Source organism: Dipodomys spectabilis, unplaced genomic scaffold, assembly GCF_019054845.1.
Source record: "Dipodomys spectabilis isolate Male_0828 unplaced genomic scaffold, ASM1905484v1 ptg000067l, whole genome shotgun sequence".
NCBI classification, from domain to species: Eukaryota; Metazoa; Chordata; class Mammalia; order Rodentia; family Heteromyidae; genus Dipodomys; species Dipodomys spectabilis.
This window is the reverse complement of record NW_024870744.1, coordinates 3,596,198-3,612,935: the sequence shown is the minus strand read 5'-3', so window position 1 is coordinate 3,612,935 and position 16,738 is coordinate 3,596,198. Positions and strand designations below refer to the sequence as shown.

Genomic DNA, 16,738 nt, shown 5'->3' with positions numbered 1-16,738 from the left:
GTTTTCTATTGATTTGTTCATTTTCTTTCATAAATATTTTATCTACATTTTTATCTCTGGTTGGAAGAAGCTCAAATGATCTTGTGTCTCTTATCCACCCAATTATAATCTCAGTAATTATGGCATAGTACAGAAGACTATATAAAAATAGTTTGTGTGGAGTGCTCAATACAAAAACAGCAGTAAAATGAGTCCAATGTGGCCTGCTACCCAAAGAAACAAAGCGTGTCTTACCTGGAATCCCTCAGTAGTCTGGGACCATTTGCCCTCCCCCTAGTTGAGGATTATGCAGAGTGTGAGTGTGTGTGTGTGTGTGTGTGTGTGTGTGTGTGTGTGTGTGTGTGTGTTGGTCTGGGGCTTGAACTCAGGGCCTAGGCACTGTCCCTGAGCTTTTGTGCTCAAGGCTGGCACTCTACCACTTAAGCCATAACTTTGCTTCTGGCTTTTTTGGTGTTTATTTGGAGGTAAGACTTTCCTGCCTGGGCTGACTTTGAACCATGATCCTCAGATCTCAGCCTCCTGGAGCAGCTAGGATTACAGGAGTGAGTTACCGGTGCCTGACTTGTAAATGTTGTATTACATATATTCTTTTGTCTTTATAATATTTTGTTACTTCTGAATGTGTCAATCAAGTATTTATTGTTTTTTTTTTTTCCTGTTTTTGGACTTTATCCAAGTGGGAGCCAGTGAACCACTGGATTGTTTTCAATATTGTTCTGACTAATTGTGCTGCTGTATACTTGGCCTTAGCCGAAGGCCAAGAAGAATAAATTAAGGGGCTTTAGACTTTCATACCTGAAGCTTTTGTTCACCTGCAGCTAGGTGGGCCTGGGTCCTAAAGAGGAAGATGACCAGGGAGACACTAGTCCCCAAGCCAGTGTTTGCCAGGGCTCCAGCAGAGAATGCCTCTCCTCTGCCTCCTCATCCTTGCTCTCTGACTTCAAATTGTTACCAAAGTATTGGTTACAAAATGGTTACTTCCTAGTGATTTTAATGAGGATTTCTCTGGCTGATGAGGCCGAATACTTTTTCCTTAAATTGTATTCAGGAGCTGGCCGTGTGGCTCAGTAGTTTATTCTCAGCATCGAAATAAGGCATTTCCCTATTGGGATGTATTTTTTAAAACAACTGCTTTGAAGGCATTCTTGTGTGGTAGATACCCAGCCTTTGTTGATTAGATGTGTTACAAATATCATTTCCCTGTTTGCTTAATCTTTTCACTTTCCTTTTGGTATCTGTTCATGAATAGAGGGTTTAATTTTTTTTTATCACTTCTCTTCCCCTCCCTTCCTTCCTCCCTCCAGTGTCCTCTCCCTCCCTTCCTCATTCCTCCTTTCTCAGGCCCTGTGCTTTGTAGACAAAGCGTTCCACTGCCCAGCTGCCGCCCCAGCCTGCTTCTTCTCCTCATGGCGCCCATTTTTTGGTGTCTTGTTTAAAAGTCATCTTCAAGAAAAATAAATACAATAAAAGGTGGGAAGGGAGGAAAGGGAAAAAAAAGAAGTCATTTCTCTACCCAAAGACCAGAAAGGTATTCTCTCCCATGTTGCCTCAGAAAGTTTTAGAATCTTGTCTTTTACATTTAGGTTCTTAATCTGTATGGACTCATATGAAAGAGAAGTTTGATGTCATTTTTCTTGCAGTTGATAGACAAGTAGTCCCAGGCCTTCTATTGAACATTCTGTTCTTTCCCCGTTAATCTGTGGTGATGGTCATGATGATGACAACGGTGGTGGTGATGATTGATGATGATGATGATGATGATGATGATGATGGTAGCCGTGGTTGTGGTGATGGTGGCAACGGTTGTAGCAGTGATGGTGGTGATGGTGGTTGTGGTGATGATGTTGTTAGTGGTGATTATGATTGTGTTATAGTGATTGTAGTGATGACGATGGTGCTGATGATGGTGATGATGGTGATGATGATGATGGTGATGGCTATGATGGTGGGTGGTAGTGATGGTGACAATGCTGGTGATGATGATAGTGGTAATGGTGATGTGCTGATCATGGGGATGTGATTGTGATCATGATGGTAATGGTTGTGCTGGTGGTGATGGTGGTGGTTGAGATAGCGGTGTTGATGGTGACGATGATGGTGGTGGCAGCATTCGTGCTTTCTGGAGGCTTACTAATGCGCAGTATTCTAAGGATGGAATACCTTACTTCATCCTCATAAGAACTTTGCTAATAGGTTCTGCTTAGTGCCTCTTTTTGAGATAATTAATGGTAACACAGAGAGGTTAAAAAGCCTTGCTTCACAACGCAGCTTCTCTGCCAAATAGCCAGAATTCAAGACAGTTTATCCAGGCCCAGAGCCACACCCTTACTCAGTAAGCTCTGCTTTCGTTCTATCCATCTGCCTTCTTCGTAAATCAGCTGTTTTGCATGAACCTGCCCCCAGCCTTTCTAGTCTTTGCATTTGCCCTTTTCTGTCCCCAGTTGCTACCACACATCCTCTTAGCTAACTTTATAACAAGTCACTCTAATCTCTGGTCTAGCTGGTCCAACCAATATATGTTCCTACTTCTGTTTTACTTTTCACTCCACTAAAACTCTGATTCTCCATTCTAATTCCTGTGTGTTACAGTTCACAGAGCATGGCTTCAAGTTCTTAGTAAGTTATAGTTCTTTCTTTTCTTTTTCTTTTTTTTTCCCCACCTCTATTTCGGGCTTTATGCTGATAACTCGTAGATAAGAATCTCTCCTATTTGTCTGCCTGAGCTGGCTTCAAACCATGAGGTTTTCAGATGTACAAGGATTTCAGATGTGACTCACCTGGTGCTTGTCTTACTTGTCATATATTCTGTGCCTGTGTGCATGTGTATGTGATGACTAAGATTTGAACTCAGGGTCTGGCTCTTAGCTTTTGCACTCATGACTGGCACTTTACCACGACTCACAGTTCTACTTCTGCCTTTTGGCTGATTAATTGGAAATAAGAGTAGTACCTGGGGTCGGCTTCAAACCAGGATCCTCAGATCTCAGCCTCCTAAATAACTAGGGTTATAGGTGTGAGCTCGTAACTCAGTAAGAAGAGCTGAACTGTGGCAGCTGTTGGAAGGAGATTGAGATGTGTAAGTTAGACAATTAGTGTCGAGAGAGCCAAAGAAAAGTGATTGGATGATAAGGACCATTACAGCACAGCATAAGCAGCCCAAAGGCAGAGAGGTGGTGGGTTGGGGTCCCACCCAGTTCAGTGCTGTCATCACCACCGTCCGCCTCCTCTTCCTGTGCCAACCCCTAGCATCATCGGCAGTTAGACCAGGTGGAGGCAGAAGAGGGATTACCACACGTCCACAGCTTCCCCGCAGGGGAGAGGGAAGGCAGTCTCCCGCTCTGGGAAGACTGGATAGGTGAGGGCTGGCTGCCTAGAGTGCAGCCTGGGGGGGGGACACCAGAAGGGAAGAGCGGACCAGCAGGGCGGGCTCAGCCTCAGGAAAGTCACACACACACACATCTGACGCTGTGAGCGGTGTCATCGCTGTCTTTGTGGACTCCTATTCCCCCCATAATTCGTCATGCACGTGAACAAAAACAAAGAAACAACAAAACAACCCAACCCACCTTGCAGCAATGAATACCTCTCAGCCTGAGCAGCCCTTCCCCGACGGAGTGGTCTCAGCCCAGGAACTCCACAGCAGCAGAGCTTGAGAGCTGAGATTGTTCCACTGAGAAAAGGGCAACTCCTGTGTGTTCATTAACACACGAGGCCCAGCGGGCGCTGGTGGCTCCCACCTATAATCCTAGCTACTCAGGAGGCTGAGATCTGAGGACGGAGTTCAAAGTCAGCCCAGACGGAAAAGTCTGTGAGACTCTTATCTCCAATAAGCTACCAGAAAACTGGAAGTGGCGCTGTGGCTCAAGTGGTTAGAGTGCTAGTCTTGAACTGAAGAGCTGAGGGACAGCGCCCAGGCCCAGAGTTCAGGCCCCACGACCCACAAAACAAAAACAAAAAATCCCATTAAACAAAAAAGGCCCATTAATCACTAAGACTTGTAGGAAATTCTTTTCCTTAGTGTTAATGGTTCCAGGTATCAGTAGCTTAAATATATACTAGTCCTATGATACTTTTGAAATATTTTATATCTTTTCTTCCCTTCTTCCTCCAAACCGGAAATATTTATAGGACTTGGAAGCTAGGGGCTGGGGCATGGCTCAGCAGTAAAGAACTTGCCTGGAGTTCAAATCCCAGTAATGTCCCTCCACAAAAAAAAAAAAAAAAAGGAAAGAAATAGGTCAGGAGTTCAGTCTGGCTTTTTCCTCTCATTAAACATTTAGCCTGTCTACTTGGCTTCTCTTGAGCCTTAGGATTGCCATTAGTGATATGTGACGTGGAGCTTCCTCTCTCCTTCCTTTCTTCCTCTCCTGGTTGGTCTCCAAGGGGCGGGGCGGAAAGGGTCCGTGGAGAACAGGGCAGGAGTTTCTCCCAGTTTCTCCACCTTGTAGACAGCTAGGGGATGGCAGCTAGACTCAGCCTTCACCTCTGCGGATTGAGGCTCTGTCCTCCTGTGCTGGGAAACCAGGATGTGAGCAAGTCGGTTCTGTTTCTAAGCCCAGGCCAGATGCTAGTGTCTATGCTACCAATGTTTGTGTTAAAGATGTATATCTTGGGCTGGGAAGATGGCTCAGTGGTAGAGCGCTTGCCTTGCATGCCTGAGGCCCTGGGTTTGATTCCTCAGCACCACATAAGAAGAAAAAGCTAGAAGTGGTACTGTGGCTCAAGTGGTAGAGCACTAGCGTTGAGCTGAAGAGCTGAGGGACAGCGCCCAGGCCCAGAGTTCAGGCCCCATGACCGGACCCAAAAAAAAAAAAAAAGATGTGTATCTTACAGCCATAATTTGACTAAGCATTCTACCCCCAAGAAACACAGATTTATTTTACTTTATTATTATTTTTTTGTCGATCATGAGGCTTGAACTCTGGGCCTGGGCACTGTTCCTCAGCTCTTCAGCTCAAGGCGAGCGCTCTACCACTTGAGCCACAGCACCACTTCCAGTTTTCTAGTGGTTTATTGGAGATAAGAGTCTTATGGAGGGGCTGGGAAGGTGGCTCAGTGGTAGAGCGCTTGCCTTGTATGCTCGAAGCCCTGGGTTAGATTCCTCAGCACCACATAAGCAAAAAGAAAAAAGCCAGAAGCGGCGCTGTGGCTCAAGTGGTAGAGCGCTAGCCTTGAGCTGAAGAGCTGAGGGACAGCGCCCAGGCCCAGAGTTCAGGCCCCACGACTGGACCCCCCAAAAAAAAGAGTCTCATGGACTTTCCTGCCCGGGCTGACTTTGAACTGCGATCTTTAGATCTCAGCCTCCTGAGTAGCTAGGATGACAGGTGTGAGCCACTGGCACCCGGCCAATTTATTTTATTATCATTATTGTTATCATCATCATCATCATCATCATCAAGATATTGCTTTCTGTGTCTTTTGGGGGTCAGATTCAGGGCATGCATTTGCAGGCAAGCTCTGGACCACTGGACAGCCCTTGTCTTTGGAGATAGGGTCTTTCTATGGAGCTTGAAGCTGGCCCTAAACTCACTGTGCTGGCCTCAAACCTTGATCCTCTTGCCTCTGCCTTCTAAGTGCTGGAAATGACAGGTGTGTACCACCACAGGCAGCTCTCTGTGTCTAGTTTCCATTTTTCATTAGATTCAGCTTACCACAGTTAAAAGGACTTGCTCTCTCTTTTTCTTTTCTTTTTTTTTTTTGCCAGTTGTGGGGCTTGAACTCTGGGCCTGGGCGCTGTCCCTGCACTCTTCAACTCAAGGCTAACTCTCTACCGCTTGAGCCACAGCGCCACTTCTGGTTTTCAAGTGGTTTATTGGAGAGATAAGAGTCTCCTAGACTTTCCTGCCCGGGCTAGCTTTGAACTGTGATTCTCAGATCTCAGCTTCCTGAGTAGCTAGGAATACAGGCGTGAGCCACCAGCGCCTGGCAATTCTTTCTTTCTTCCTTTTTTTTTTTTGGTTGGTCACCGGGCTTGAACTCTGGGCCTGGGCGCTGTCCCTCAGCTCTTAGCTCAAGGCTAGCATTCTACCACTTGAGCCACAGCACCTTTCCTCGGTCTTTCTTACTTCTCTCCTTTCCTCCCTCCCTGCCTCTCTCCCTTCTATTTTATGCTGGCACTGGAGCCTGAACTCAGGACTTCTTGCTCTTTTTTTTTTTCTTTTTTCTTTTTCTGTCAGTCATGGGACCTGAACTCTGGGCCTGGGCGCTGTCTCTCAGCTCTTCAGCTCAAGGCGAGCGCTCTACCACTTGAGCCACAGCACCACTTCTGGCTTTTTCTGCTTATGTGGTGCTGAAGAATCAAACCCAGGACCTAATGCATGCAAGGCAAGCACTCTACCACTGAACCATCCTCCCAGCCCTGGGGGAGTAATTTCTTAAATGCTTTAAAAATTAGTCTTGCTGGGCACTGGTGGCTCAAGCCTTGTAATCCAGGCTACTTAGATCTGAGGATCATGGTTCAAAGCCAGCCCAGGCAGGAAAGTCTGTGAGATTCTTATCTCCAGTAAACTACCAGAAAACTGGAAGTGACACGGAGGCTCAAGTGATAGAGCGCTCACCTTAAGCTGAAGAGCTCAGGGACAGCAGCCAGGCCCAGAGTGCAAGCCCCAGGACCAACAAAAAAGAAAAAAAAAGTTAGTCTTGGTCTGAGGATGTATCTCATTGGCATAGCATTTACCTAGACTAATTATCTGAGTTTAATCTCCTGTCCTACAAAGGATTTTAAGAGAGGTAAAAACACTTTTAAATGTTCTTGCTTTTGTTTAAAAAAAAAAAAGAGATAAAGGACCCTAGACATGTGATAAAACCTAGAAAACACTTTGGCCACCCCCCCACCCCCCACCCCAGCTCATTTATTTCAACTTTGGTTTTAAAACAGAGTCTCACTAACTTTTATTTATTTATTTATGTTTGGTTGGTTTTGGGGACTGAACTCTGGGCCTGGGTGCTGTCCCTCAACTCTTCAGCTCAAGGTCAGCGCTCTGCCACTTGAGCCACAGCACTACTTACAGCTTTTTCTGCTTCTGTGGTACTGAGGAATTGAACCCAGGGCCTTGGGCATGGGAGGCAAGCGCTCTACCACTGAGCCAACTTCCTAGTCCCCATGTCTCACTAACTGCCCCAGCCAGCCAGACCAGCCTGCGGCCCAGGATACTCCTACTCCTCCGCCGCCAGTAGCTGAGATCATAAGCCAAGCCCCACGAAATTCTTATTCTGGTCCACCTTTCTCTCAGCATGTCTCTGGCAGTTGTGGAAGTCTGGTTTTATTTGTTGCTTTTGCTCTGTCTAAAAGAACAGAGTTGAACTGAATGTAACTAACCCGGGTGCTGTAAGGACACTGAGGCCAGCTCTGAGCTTATTGCTGCTTCTTGTGGAAGACATTGCATGCGGGTTTATGTCCAGTTCTCATTTGTTCACACTAAGCAGTCAGAACTCTGATGCTTTTTGTACAGGTATGACTTTCCTTTTGTGTCATTTCAGAATTTTAGTGAAGTTTGCATTAGTCTTCCGTTTATTTTGTGTATGCTCGCTTTATTCCATCTAGCATCAGTCCTCTATTGCCCTTTTGTACACTATAATTGTTTTTCTTTTTTCCAAATATTTCTTTATTGAGATTAAGTAACTACATAAATGTTACAGTACTGTGGTATAGTTACACTTAGCTAAAGTCACAAACACATTTTAACCTTCACAATGATATTCATCATTCTAATCTACAAAGCTTATGAACTCTGCAAACTTTAGCAATAAACTTAGTTCTTGCAGATCAGGTGCATTTCTTTCCTTTTGCTTAGTATCAGCTGTTCCCTCTTTCTCTCTTTCCCTCCCTCCCATCACCGCCCTTCAGTTGCTTAGTTCACTTTCATCAATGTCCAGTGCAGCCTAATGGGCCTCTCTGCTGTATTTTTTCACCTGCTTTCCACTGATTCTGTGCCCTCTTTCCAGTTTCTCGCAGAAGTGCACGGTACACTGTAATTATTGATATAAAATACAAAATGAGTCCAGTGCTGGTGACTCACGCCTGTAATCCTAGCTACTCAGAAAGCTGAGATCTGAGAATTAAGATCCAAAGCCAACCTGTGCAGGAAAGTCCAGGAGACTCTTTATCTCCAATTAACCACCAAATGGAAATGGAGCTATAGCTCAAGTGGTAGAGCACCAGCCCCGAATAGAAAAAACTAGTGGACAGCACCCAGGCCCCGAGTTCAAGCCCCAGTATGAAATCGAGAGAGGGTTTCAGAGGGGTTCTTGCAGAGTGCAGTCAGTTCATTGGCAGCTATTTGGAGATACCCATTTGTAGCCTCCTGGCCGGCTTAGAATTAATGGACGAGAGCAAGTCTTTATAGAGTGTGCACTTATAAATTAAACATTCCCATTAGATTTTACATCTTTATCTCTGCACCTTTGAAACAGACATTTGAGAGTCTGTGTTGTGTGGAGATAATTGCTGTGTGGCTTCTGGGCCTTCAGGGCTTACTCAAGTTCGTCCTTGGAGCCCAGAGGTCAAAACTACTTCCATAGTGATTAATGGTGGTGGTACTGGGATTTCACTTCGGTCTTGGGGCTTGAACTCTGGGCCTGGGCACTGTCCCTCAGCTCTTCAGCTCAAGGCGAGCGCTCTACCACTTGAGCCACAGCGCCACTTCTGGTTTTCTGGTGGTTCATTGGAAATAAGAGTCTCACAGACTTTCCTGCCCAGGCTGGCTTTGAACCATGATCCTCAGATCTTAGCCTCCTGAGTAGTTAGGATTACAAGCGTGAGCCACCAGCACCTAGCAATGTCTAACTCTTGTCTTACTCTTACTTTCAAATAAACTTTGCCTCTGCTCCTCCTTCTCCTGCCTCATTCTTTATTGGAGGAAGAGAAAGGACCCAAGACTCCTATCACCATCAGCTAGTACATTTTTTTGTTTCTTTCATTTTCAATGACTTTGATGGAGCTGGGTATGGTGGTATACCCCATAGTCCCAGCACTTGGGAGGCTGAGATAGGAGAATCACTTCAGCCCTGCAGGTTCCATGCCAGTCTGGGCAATATCAGCTGATCCCATCTCAAAAAAGTCTTCGATGGGGCTGGGAAGGTGGCTCAGTGGTCAAGCGCTTGCCTTGCATGCCTGAGGCCCTGGGTTCGATTCCTCAGCACCACATAAGCAAAAAGAAAAAAAAAGCCAGAAGTGGCGCTGTGGCTCAAGTGGTAGAGCGCTAGCCTTGAGCTGAAGAGCTGAGGGACAGCGCCCAGGCCCAGAGTTCAGGCCCCACAACCGGACCCAAAAAAAAAAAAAAAAAAAAAAAAGCCTTCGATGAAATAGTGGAGACTGTTGATTTAATGAAATCTCACCTTTGAATTGTTTGTGGTTCCATGGACTGTGTCCATCAGAATACAGAAGATGGTTTGAGTCTTGGTTCCAATTAGCTAGCTGATCACATGGCTCCTCTGTGTGTGTGTGTGTGTGTGTAACTTTCCATAGTTAACTAGTTGTACAGAGGGGTTGCCATTCAACAAATCAGTTTATAAATAAGTACAATGCATCTTGATCACTGTCACCCCTTTCATTGTATTTTTGCTGCTGTTTGGGTTTTTGTTTTTGCTGGCCTTGAGGCTTGAACTCTGGGCTTCGGCACAGTCCCTGAAGTTCCTTTTTACTCATGGCTAGCACTCTACCACTTGAGCCACAGCACCACTTCCAGCTTTTTCTGTGATTGATTGGAAATAAGAGTCTTGTGGACTTTCCTACTCTGTCTGGCTTTGAATCTGGATCCTCAAATCTCAGCCTCCTGAGTAGCTACAATTATAGGCGTGAGCCACTGGTGCTCCCTCCTTTCATTGTTTTGTTTTGTTTTGGGCATGAACTAGTACTGGGGTTTGAACTCATCTGAGTGCCTTCCCTGAGCTTTTTTCTCTCAAGTCTGGTGCTCTACCACTTGAACCCTACTTACTCCACTTTCAGCTTTTTACTGGTTAATGGGACATAAGAGTTTTGCAGATTGATAAATCTGGCCGATGTGTCAAGACTGGTTTTGAGCTGTGATCCTCCTGAGTAGGGTTCCAGGCATGAGCTGTCAATGCTGAGCTTTACCTCCAAGACAAGAGCAGTTGAGAAACTCTTGAGTGTCTGCAGACTGTCACTTCAAGGAAACAAGTGAAGTGCTTGTGGCCAATGATAACAGGCTGGCGTCTAGCGAAGTCAGAATTTGGAGGATTTGCATTTCCACTAAAAGCATGACAGCATCCAAATATTTATAGACTCAGGAAAGACGAGAGGCCATGACAGAGGCATATGGGGGCTTGTTACTATTTTATCATAAGAATGTGTCCTGCGTGGATGATCTGCATGTACAATGATGTGATATCTTCTAAAGGACCAGGAGGAAAGTTGGACAGTCACACATAGGTAAAAGTACCAGGTTGCCTCGTAGAGTGACCAATGTGAAAACTTCATTTCATACAGGAACAAGCCTTTCAGACACTATTTCATTGAGATTTGCTGAGGCATCAGAAAAGGGTATCTTCCTTCCCTCTGCCTCTCTCTCCCTTCTTTTCTTCCTTCTTTTCTTCCTTCCTTCCTTCTTTCCCTCTCTCCCTCTCTCTCTCCCTCCCTTCCTCTTTTCCTTCCTTTCTTAGGCTTGAACTCAAGGACCCTAGTGCTTGCTCAGCTTGCTTGCTAGTATTCTACTACTTGAGCCACGCCTCTAGTCTGGCTTTTTGCGGGTGAATTACAGATGCCTGAGCTGGCTTTGAACCTCAGTCCTCTGGATCATAGTTTCTTAAGCCGCTGGGATGACAGACATGAGCCACTGATGCTGGCTCAAAGAAGAGTATCTTCCATAAAGCGGGACTTGAAGAACTCCTCTGTGTTCTAACTATGTATCTGTATGAAATATATTTTCATGTACACCAAAGTAAGGAGCAGTAAATTGAATGTTGACGCATCTGTGGTGATCCAGCTGCCTTCCACTAAGCCAGACATTAAACAGTTTTGCAAAAATGTAAAAATAGTGCCACTCTGCCCCAATATTTTGTATTGGAAAGTACAGTTCTTAAAATATTTAAAGTGGTTGGGCTGGGCGCCGGTGGCTTACCCCTGTCATCCTATCTACTCAGGAGACTGAGATCTGAGGATCATGGTTCAAAGCCAGCCCCAGGCAGAAAAGTCCCTGAGGATCTTATCTCAGAAAACTGGAAATGGTGCTGTGGCTTAAGAGGTAGAGCACTCGCCTTGGGGCTGAGGGACAGCACCCAGGCCCAGAGTTCAAGCCCCATAACGGACCAAAAAAATTTTTTTAAAGAGGTTGGGAAGGTGGCTCAGTGGTAGAGTGCCTGCCTTGCATGCATGAAGCCCTGAGTTCAGTTCCTCAGTACCACTTAAAGAGAAAAAGCCAGAAGTAGCACTGTGGCTCAAGTAGAAGGGTGAGTGCTAGCCTTGAGCAAAAAAATGCCCAGGGACAGTGCCCAGACTCTGACTTTAAGCCCAGGACTGGCAAAAAATAAAAAATTGAAAAGAATGTAATTTACATGAACATGTATTTACTATTTTCTAATTAAATGAGTTAAAGATGGTTTATACATCTTTTCAATTTCTTATAGACTTACTAGATCCAATCCACTTATCCAAAATCTCTTTGAGGCCTTCTGAGATTTATTTATTTAGGTCAGTCATGGGGCTTGAACTCTGGGCTTGGACACTGTCCCTGTACTATTCAGCTCAAGGCTAGCGCTCTACCACTTGAGCCAAAGCACACTTCCAGTTTTCTTGTGGTTCATTGGAGATAAGAGTCTCATGAAGCTGGGTGCCGGTGGCTCACACCTGTAATCCTACCTTCTCAGGAGGCTGAGATCTGAGGATCACGGTTCAAAGCCAGCCCTGGCATGAAAGTCCGTGAGACTCTTATTCCAAAAAAACACTAGAAAACCGGAAGTTGCACTGTGGCTCAAGTGGTAGAGCACTTGTCTTGAGCTGAAGAGCTGAAGAACAGCGCCCAAGCCCAGAGTTCAAGCCCCACAACCGACCAAAAAAAAAAAAAAAGGAGTCTCATGGACTTTCCTGCCTGGGCTAGCCTCAGATCTCAGCCTCCTGAGTAGCTAGGGTTACAGGCATGAGCCACCAGCACCCAGCTAGTCTGGGAGACTCTTACCTCCAGTTAACCAACAGAAAACTGGAAGTGGTGCTGTGGCTCAAGTGGTAGAGCACTCGCCTTGAGCAAAAAAAGGTCAGGGACAGTGCCCAGGCCCTGAGTTCAAGCCTCATGACCGGCGCCCAGCCCTTCTGTGATTTTTAAGGGGCAGTGGGATCTTCAGGGTCATAAACAGTCAGGCAATCATTTTTTTATAATGGCCTCATTTCCAAGGTAACAAAGATTTTTTTTAAAGGCTCTTAATGATATTTGCTCAAAAACTGAGCCTTTTTAAGATTTTGAGGGCTTTTTCCCCTCCCCCATTAGGTTTTCCACATTTTAGTCAAGAATGTAAGTGGGTTGATTAGTTTTTCATCTGTTTGGAATTTTCTTTTAGCTATTGTCAATAAAAGCCCAGGCTGTGGTGCCTGCCCTCCAAATAAAGTTATATGGAAGAGCAGGGTGGGGCGGGGTGGGGTTTTAGTGTGATGTCTTAATATTGCAGAAAAAGAATGAAATTGTAGTTGCCAGCAAGTTTCATTTGCTACTATTTAAGGCTTTTTGAATTAAGATCTTCTGTCTTCTTTAGACTCTGTTTGGGTAAGAACTTTGGTGTAGCTTGCAGAATGGTCTTGAATACACATCACTTTATTGAAAACACATTGTTGGCTAGAGGCCAGAAATCCTTAAAGTGGACTCAATTCGAATGTAGAAGGGTTTTGTTTTTGTTGTGGTCGTTTTTTAAGAACCAGGGTATGAGACGTTGTTGCTTCACATTATTTACAGTGTGGTTAAAGAGAATTGCAAAGTAATAAATGGGAGAAATGCAAATAGAATCCAGGAGCTAGAGCTGAGTGAGGCTTGAGCTTTCAGTTCGCACCTGTAGCACTGAAAATAACCTAGGTCTCAGAGGTGCAGGAAATAGAAAGCCTGAACAAACATGATCCATTAGAAACCACATCAAGGGGCTAGGAAGGTGGCTCAGTGGTAGAATGCTTGCCTAGCACACATGAAGCCCTGGGTTCAATTCCTCAGCACCACATGAGCAGAAAAAGCTGAAGTAGCACTGTGGCTCAAGTGGTTGAGCACTAGCCTTGAGCTGAAGAGCTGAGGGACAGTGCCCAGGCCCAGAGTTCAAGCCCCACAACTGACCAAAAAAAAAAGATACCACATCAGTGAGGTAGGGCCCCAGTAGCATACACCTGTAATCCCAGCTACTAAGGAAGAAGAGATCTGAGGCTCATGGTTCAAAGCCAGCCCAGTCAAGAAGGTCTGTGAGACTCTAATCTCCAGTTAACAGCAAAATGCTAGAAGTGGAGTGTGGTGTGGCTCAAGTGATAGAGCTCTAGTCTTAAGTGGAAAAAGCTAGGGAGAGCTAGGTCCTGAGTTCAGGCCCCGGACCCAGAAAGAAAAAAAAAAAAAAAAAAAGAGACCAGGAAGATTTGTACCAGTCCCTTGAATTGTTTGTGTTTTTGTTCTCTCAAGTAGTCTGAGGAGACCTGCGACTTGTTTACACTCTTAATTTGTTCAACAGCCCTTGTTGCAGAGATAACATAAATAAATCATGGTCCTGAGCGGCCGGTTCTGGAAACGGAATCTAGGTCTTTGTGGAAGCTGTTATTGAGAACCAAGAATCAAGGAGAACTTTACATATTTCTTCCTCACTTATTTTATATATTTAAAAAAATTTTTTTTTGTCGGTCATGGCATTTGAACTCTGGGCCTGGGCGCTGTCCCTCAGCTCTTCAGCTCAAGACTAGAGCTGTATCACTTGAGCCAAAGATACAAAGATAAGCATCTTACAGGGATTATTTTCCGTTAGAGAAACATTTTAGCACAGGAGACTGGGATTCCTAAGTTGTTTCCCTGGCTATTCTGTGGGCCTTGATGGAGTAATATTGAAGTTATTATTATTATATCTGTAAGATCTGGACACTTGTACTTTAGCTTTTTCACCCAAGGCTAACACTCTACCACTTCAGCCACAGCTCTACTTCTAGCTTCTTGGTGGTTAATTGGAGATAAGACTCTTACAGAGGGGCTGGGAAGGTGGCTCAGTGGTAAAGCGCTTGCCTTGCATGCCTAAGGCCCTGGGTTTGATTCCTCAGCACCACATAAGCAAAAAGAAAAAAGCCAGAAGTGGCACTGTGGCTCAAGTGGTAGAGCACTAGCCTTGAGGTGAAGAGATGAGGGACAGCGCCCAGGCCCAGTGTTCAGGCCCACAACTGGACCCCCCCCCCAAAAAAATAAATAAATAAATAAATAATTTTAAAAAAGAGTCTTACAGAGCTGAAACAGTGGTATCTGTAATCCTATCTATTTAAGAGGCTGAGATCTAAGGATCACTGTTCAAAGCCAGTGTGGGCAGGAAAGTCCATGAGACTTATCACCAGAAAACTAGAAGTAGTGATGTGGCTCAAAGAGGTAGAGCACTAGCCTTCAGCAAAACACCTAGGCCCCAAGTTCAAGCCCCAAGATCAACAGCAACTGCAAAAAAAAAAAAGTCTCACAGAATTTTCACCTGAGCTGGTTTTAAACTGTGATCCTCAGATCTTAGCCTCTGGTGTGAGCCACCAGTGCCCAGCAGAATTGTTGTTTTTTTTTTTGGTTTGGGTTGGTTTTTCCAAAAGCTTCCTGATATTTGAGAAGCAGTGACCTTTACCACTCAAGTTTGACTTGTGTAGAAAATGTATTTGCTTCACACTTTACTCTGGAAAATCAGGCCTTAGCACAAAGCTAGACCTCAGCTGTACGCCGAATTTACAAAGCAAAGGGATGAACAGCATGCTGTAGTGTACAAACACATTGTGTGAAGAGGCCTAATTGTATTTTTGTTTTTTTTTTGCCAGTCCCTTGAACTTGGGCTGGCCACTGTCCCTGAGCTTTTTTTGCTCAAGGCTAGCACTCTACCACTAAGCCACATTTCCAGCCCCCTGACTGTTAAATGTTGGTATGTACACTTAGCAACAGGGGGAGAGGGGAGCGATGGCATGCACCTCAGAGTCATCAAGTTATGTACATCACATAGGTAGAGATGTGTTTTGTTTTATTCACTTGTGAAAGAGGGGTCTTGCTATGTTGTCCAGGCTGGTATCGAACTCTTGAATTGAAGCCATCTTCCTGCCTGGGCCGTCTGAGTGCTGGGACTATAGGAATTTACCACCAAGCCTTGCTAACTATGTACAATTTCCGCATGGTGCCAGTGAATCACACTAGGTAATCCACATGCCCAGCAGGCTGAGGGCTATCTGTGAGACTCTTAGAAAGTGTGTCATTTCAGGCCTACTGAGTACCATATCGATTATTGTCACTGTGGACATTAATCACACCTCAGTAAAGTAGCTTCAGAAAGAACCTCAAGTTTGGCATGAACAGACAGGTGCACAGCTCATGCGTGTGAGTCGCTCATTTGTGTTCAACACTGGCTTTATGTCACTGGCCCTGGCTCTTCCCGGCTCTGCCTTCCCATGGCTGCCCTGTGACACACAGGCAGATTCTGTTCTGCACAGTAACACAATGGTCAGTTATGTAGTGGTTGTCCCTGTAACTGGTCTCTGAAGCTGGGCCTGCAGCGGGGCAAGCCGGGCAGCCGGGCAGGCCCCTCCGCTCAGGAGGCCGCTCTGCATCTTCATCCCACCGGAGACTCTCACCCCTGTGATATGCTAATGCTCTCTGTGGCTCAGGTCCACGGCTTCCTGGGCTCTGCCTCCAGCCAGGCCTTCTCTGCAGAGCTGCCCTGCTCTCTGCCCTTCTCATCCTTGGCTGTGCCTCAGATCCAACACCCCCCCCCCCCCCCACACACACACACACACTCCCTGCTCCAGAAGCTCTGGATAGCTCTATGCTTCCAGCTCTCTGGCAGACCCACCAGATCTTCACATCAGTGGTCAAAAAGTACATTTAATTGGCAACACACACACACACACACACACACACACACACACACACACACACACACACACACAGCCCAGGGACTCCTCCTTATCTGGACTGTGTATCTAGTCACAGGATGTAGAACCTGAGTTGCTCTGGAGCTCTCCTCCCTCTCCCAGGTAATCAGTCACCCAGACTAGTTGATTCTACTTAAGTGGGACCCGGATGTCTCCCCTCCCCCTCCCGTTCCCATTTCCTGACCAGGAGGACCTTGTCCTGAGAGGACTGGCTGCCCCTCCCCTCCCAGCTCCTTGGCTGTGCAGTCCAGCCCCGGATGATGGACATCTGCACTGTCTCTACTCCCCTCCCCCTCTTACCCTCCTCCCTGTGGTCCACTGGCGTTCAGGGCACAGGTCCACCCTGGCCCACACAGCTCCATGCCTTGGCAGTGGCAGTGGCTGGCATGCTGGCCCCTCGCATTCTTCCAGATGGAAGCTTCCAGAACTCTGTGCATTCTGGTTCCCTGGCCCCAAATGCTGTTTCTGGCTAATTGTGTGTGATCCCTGTATGTCTGAGTGAATGAAGTCCACATGTGTTCTTTTTTTCATTTAATGAAAGAATTTTATAATTCTTTCTCTGTGTGTATGTGTGTGTGTGCACATGCATGTGTGCTTGTGCCTGTACAGGGCTTGTAGTCAGAGCCTTACACAATCCCGTGGCTGTGTGTGTGTCATGGGGCTTGAACTCTGGGCCTG

The 16,738-nt window shown here is 45.9% G+C and overlaps 1 protein-coding gene across 1 annotated transcript in view; it reads left to right on the top strand.

Annotated features, from left to right (window-relative positions):
* Fnbp1 (formin binding protein 1) overlaps window positions 1–16,738 on the top strand; it is a 114,834-nt gene that overhangs the window by 33,242 nt on the left and 64,854 nt on the right.